Below are 6,009 nucleotides of genomic sequence, written 5' to 3'. Positions count from 1 at the left end.
GCTAACATGCTACCTATTATTGGAATAATGTTACCTGTGTCTGTAATGTGTACGTTAAGATTGTAATGTAGCTAATTATGCTTGGTAATGTTCATCATTAGGCCTAATACTTGTCTGATAAATAATAGTCATTTCTGTGTGGGGAAAAGAGAAAAAACAACAACAATAAACAACATCAAACAAAACAAACAAAGACACAAAAAAGCCAAGTATTCATGGGCTCTAATGTAGAAAATAGTAAGATAACGCTAGCTGTCATGCAAACACAGTGCACTATACTGTTAGCCTATACAGTTTACAATAAAATATTGTCACTGAGGCATTGGCTATGTCATGTCATGTGTCTGTATCTGAACCATGTCACACTTGCAAAAGTAAGGTGTGCAGATTCATTTGGTTTGTTTCATGTATCTCTACCATAAAACTGCATAAAGTCATCACAAGTTGCATGGAATGTGTAATCGATTTGTAAACACATTAGTGATTCCTGTTTGTATATGTGTTACAGAACTGGTGTATTTGGGCCCATAACCTTTGCCTTTTTTGATGGAAACTTTTCCAAGTCCAATCATTTCTTATCAACTTATTTTCTTTTCCAGAGTGGCTGGCTCATGTCCTGTTTTAGGCTGAACTACAATTTGCCCATCCTGCGTTTCAACGTGGCGGCAGAACCGAAGCGAGATTTCCGCCCAAGTAGATGAGCAACGCAGGGTCTGCAGAGGCTCCTACGGAGGGAACAAGGTCATGGCTGGGGTCATCAACTGGAGGTCCTGATACATGTGTACTGGCCGGCTCATGGACTTTCCTTTCGGGTGGTGCCCCAGGTTTTCCGATGTGCCCAAATCCAGAGTATCCACCAGGTCATTCATAAAGTTTCACAACACATGTGGGTCAACCTGACGAGAGCTGTTTCTTGTCCAAATGCAGGAGAGCTGGATGCAGTTGGGCTTGGATTTGGCCAGCAATCAGAAAGTGAAGTCTCCAACAAAGCTGTGAGTTCAATAGATGGGAGCATCTGTGACTTGGAGAATTCTTGATATTTCTGAAAAGCTCTCGACGCTTTCTTTTATTTCCTTTTCTTACACTCCTTTCAAGAAGTGAAAAGTTATGAATGATTTCCTCAATAATGTGAATCAAGAGAGCCTACAAAAATGAGCGTACCACACTTATAAATGCATTAAAAGCGGAAACCATTCATCATCTAAACTGTTTTTACATAACCAAACGCATACTCTAAACATTTCAGTGCGTCTGATTTTTTTTCAGTAGCCCAGAAACCAGTCTTTTGGTAAATCAGCAGCTTTTGCATTGAATGCCTTTGCAAACTTTTCATTACACTGCACAAAGATGTACCTTCTTAATACAGACGCTTTTATCAGGCGCAGTACGCCAGTCTGGATAAAACTAATGATAATATTCACAATAAATTGGGATGGCGTGGTCCAAGTTGGCTGTTTGCTCTTTTAACACTGACCCCTAGTGGTCAAGGACACACTGACAAAGTCGGAGGAAAAGACAGTAAATAAACCATAGGCCAAAGGAACGGGTGTCCACTCAGGTCTTGAACAGAATGAAACAGGGACAACTGTAGGAGCAGGGTTTGTCTTTTATCACCTCCACATGGAGCGTTCCTTCAGTGTGTGTGTGTCCTCACTGGTGTTAGGATGGGTTAATGCAGAGGCTCCATTTCACTCCTCACTGCTCAGTGTGTGTGTGTGTGTGTGTGTGACAAATAAAGTACTTCTACCTCTGCTTCTGCTTCTGCTTCTAACGTCTTTATTCTTATTACTGCAGTCAATCTGCTTAGATCAGTAAATCTGGATATGTGATGTCAATCAAAACAATAAACTGTTGTCGAAATGATATTGAACTTGTAAATAACAAGGGGAAATCTTATTATATTGTGACTAAAAGTACCTGCAAATGTGGGAACTGGGAAGTGGGAAAACAATGTGCAGCTTTTCTGACCAAAACCTATAAAAAAATAATTATAAGAGAAAAGAAAACGCTCTTGAGTGTTACCAAAGAGCTCCTTAAGAACATCATCTCTCACTAAAGAGCATTCTCCAAACAAGCGTGTATGCATCATCCTCAGTCTCCAAAAAACAACAGAGTTTATTTTTTTTTAAAAAATTCAATTTCAAAATCCAACGCACACAATGCCAAATCCATCTCTCGCCGTGAAAGAAGTTTAAGGATCTCACTGTAGGCAGATCTGAGTGACTCGGAAAGTGAAGTTAACAGCATTTTGCTCATTAAGAACATATACACTTTTCTGATGAAACTGCACTAATTTAGTGATTTTACATCCTCCACTACACTCTATATGATACAGTGATGAAAAATGCAGGTAATGAAAAATACAGGTAGTGAAAACTCATGTTGTCATCAAAATGTGACATCTATACAAAATTGTTTGATTTGAACTGTTATGCACAGCTTAAAGCGGGCACAGCATAGACTTATGTGCAACATAGAAGTATTGCAGAACTCTTGCTGTTGTGTGCAAACAATCATTTAGAGCTCGTTGCATATTGATAGTTATCCATTTCTAAATGAGTTAACAAAGGTGTTTTTAGTCAAAGATAGGTGGAGAAAAATAAAACACTTCCTCTTTTCCTATAATGAGACTTCTCTGATTGGAGGGTCAGAACATGTGACTTCTTGCATTTTCTGCCTGTTATTAGCCAGTCTCTTGCAGTGGAGGTAGACAAACAGCGGGTGAATGAAAGTGAGTAGTGTTAGGAGGGTCAGACCAATGTTGACCTAAAGGAGAGAGAGAGAGAGAGAGAAAGAGAGAGAGAGAGAGAGAGAGAGAGAGAGTAGTGAGTTTGACACATAATGAAACCTGAGGCATTTGAGTGTGATAAGAGGTCACTGTAGATAGTCTAACAGTAAAGCATGTCAGTGGACAGTACAGTGCCATGTCTGTGATGCCAGATTATGACTGAAGACATTTCAAGTGACTGGCAGAGCTTCCCTACCAGTCCTCTGTTATTCTGTTATGCAGCAGGTATCATAATATAATCTGTCTGTGACATTAGTGTGAATGTAAACATAGAAGACGTACAAAGAAGGGGTCTCCGCCCAGGACATCTTTGACCAGAGTAAAACATGGATACTGCAACAGCGAAACCACTGCAGAAAGTGACATCACAAGTCCATACAGTTTTCCAAAATGACAAGCAGGGAAACTGTTGAAATGAGAACAGACAAAGGGATAGACTAGTCCATCAGAATGAGTCACACTCACTACCATCTCTCTCTCTCTCTCTCTCTCTCTCACTCTCTCTTTCTCTCTCTCTCTTTTTCTGTCTTTCTCTCTCTTTTTCACTTACGCAATACTGATGAATGCTGCATTTCCCCCATACAGAAAGGAGCGATTGAGAACCTGCAGGATAAAGGTGAGGTACTGGAGAGGGAGGACGGGGGAGGCTGCACACACAGAAAACAGGAGGCACTGAAGGGAGGTGAGAAAGAGGGAGAGAACGGAAGAGCGCAGATCCTCTTCTCTCTCTGTGGCTCCTGGGGAGGAAGGAGAGGACAAGAGTATAAATAAGTAGCTAAAAATATTTTATTATTTTATTATCCATCATTCAATAATGTAAGACAACTAATTTTGTTAACTCACACTGCTTAGGCATAACGCTATAAATGCGATTTATTGCCTTGCACATCATCACAACATCATTTCCCTCTCCCTCATATTCAACCCACCACCGTTCAGCATCGCCAGATTACTAATCACTGACTGATCAATCCAAACTGATAATCATTCAATCATCAGTTTCACCTGTTGTCTGCTCATCAACCCGTATGTCCTCTGTCAACAACATATACCACATTTGACTCATTGTCCAGTCATGTAGTCTACTTATTCCCTGAGAGTCTGTCATACCTTCATCCAATTCTTATCGTGGTTTCATGTTCATCTGTTTAGTCTGTCTTTGTTTTGGCGTTTTTAATTACCCTTGCACCTCAGTTTTTCATTATGTAATGAAACGGTTCAGCACATGCATCCTGCTTCCCGAAGCGTTCTTGACACATACATTCAGATCCTGATATGTATTTTAATTTTCACACTATCCTAATTTAACATTTAAAATACAGAAAAGATGTAAGTACTGCTTTAAAATGTGTTTTTTTCCCTCATGGTCACAGTTGGTTATTTACACAAGTTTTCTGGCGTCACAGGTCGGCATATGAACTAGCTTCACATATGCACCTTTATCTTTACATGCAAATGCCCCTGTGCTGTTTTCTCACCTGCTGCCAGAGGCTTCTTCTTGTTTCTGTCCATAATGAGACCATTCCATGGGGCGCAGAGAATGCCACAGAGCTGAGTGAAGGCAAATGCATTGGTGTATTGACTCACTGCAAGAAGAGAAATAGGTATGAATTAGACTCATATACTGGACATATTACATACTGTACATGCTATATATATATATATCTGTAAGTCTAAGCAGATCCTGTTGATGCTGATGATAGACTATGGTAACCTCCAGTGAGACAATCTGACACACAAACATGGGAAACAAGGTATCTATAATGCAAGTGCACAATTACAGAATGTTTCAGAAATAGGGCTCTTGTTTAAGCACAAATATTGTGGGCATGTCAAAATCAAATATGCTAATTTCACAAGACAATAACAGCAGTTGTACATGCTACAAATGTTGGCCTACAGCAAAATAACTAAATACTGTGAATAGAATCATTTAACTTGATTGAAGGGATATTTTACCCAGAGCTGGATTCTGATTGGACAGCCAGTTCAGCATGGAGTTCAAAGTACCAATGAAGAGGTAGTGACGCAGCTGCAGCACTGAGAGCCAAACCAGATGCCAAAGGAAGAACCAGGACAGGACACAGCTTTTAAAACTGAGCTCTGAGAGACAAACAGAACCAGACACATCACACCTGAGACATCAACTGTCACTGAAAAGAGAAGAGAGGCAGTCAATACATGGAGTAAACCCACAGACAGAATTACCCAAGGCACAGTGTTCCTCAGCTCCTGTATGTGGGATTCACTTTTTACAGCAGATTTTAATCCTGTAGTAGACTGACAAGGTCATTCATAATTCAAGTCCAACTACCAATAATGACATCAAAATGCACCATTTCTTGAAGTAGTCTTTGGCTTCTTCAAGTTTACCATCTCAGAAGCAGGACGAATTATAAGCAACCATTATCTTGCTTGTGAGATCAATTTCAAATTAAGTTTGGTCCGAAGTTCTTCCATCCTCCAAAGAAACTCCTTTGCACCTTTTACCCGACCCAAAGCTAACTCAGATATTTCAGAGTATACCATCACAGCTCGTTCTAGCCAATAACCGTATCTGATATCAGTGATTCCCCAGGTTATCAGTCAACAGAGGGGGCCAAAAGCCTCTGCCCTGACCAGGAAACAAGACAGTGTCAACTCCTAACCTCTTGACACCTAGGGAGTCGGCCTTAAACTGTCCTTGGGAGATGCCAGGAGAGTGCAGAGCATCTTAATGATGTGGGACATAGGGTGACAGGCATGCATCCTGCAGGAAAAGTCATAGTGACGCCCAACGTGGGGCTCGAACCCACGACCCTGAGATTAAGAGTCTCATGCTCTACCGACTGAGCTAGCCGGGCCCGTCTGTTTACAAACTGGGGGATGTGTGGTCATGTGACCCACCTACGCCAGCCAAACTATACAGACATACATATGTCACCTATTTGTTCAACTTTTAGTATCTTCCAGAAGCTCCATGCACTCTATATTTAAATACAATGCTCAAATATTGTGTGTTTTCTGAATATTTCATTATACATATGTTCATTCAAAGAAAGCTTTGTGTTAGAGTACATAATAGTGTCAATTTTGACACTTTGACACCTTTGACATTTTTATATTTACAGCAAATGAATATCAGCTCTGACATATTGGTTATCAGTCTCTTTGATCACTAATAATCAGTATGGGTATCAGCTCTGAAAAAAACAAAAAACACATCCATGGTTGATTCCTAA

The 6,009-nt window shown here is 40.3% G+C and overlaps 1 non-coding gene across 1 annotated transcript; it reads right to left on the bottom strand.

The window, feature by feature from the left end:
• Positions 1 to 5,558: 5,558 nt before the first annotated feature.
• Positions 5,559 to 5,631, bottom strand: trnak-cuu (transfer RNA lysine (anticodon CUU)). The gene has a single exon. It is a non-coding gene; the product is annotated as a tRNA-Lys (tRNA).
• Positions 5,632 to 6,009: the final 378 nt, after the last annotated feature.

The sequence above is a fragment of the Chanos chanos genome, chromosome 11 (genome assembly GCF_902362185.1).
Source record: "Chanos chanos chromosome 11, fChaCha1.1, whole genome shotgun sequence".
NCBI classification, from domain to species: Eukaryota; Metazoa; Chordata; class Actinopteri; order Gonorynchiformes; family Chanidae; genus Chanos; species Chanos chanos.
Note: the sequence above shows the minus strand (reverse complement) of the source record. Positions and strands in the feature narration are given on the sequence as shown.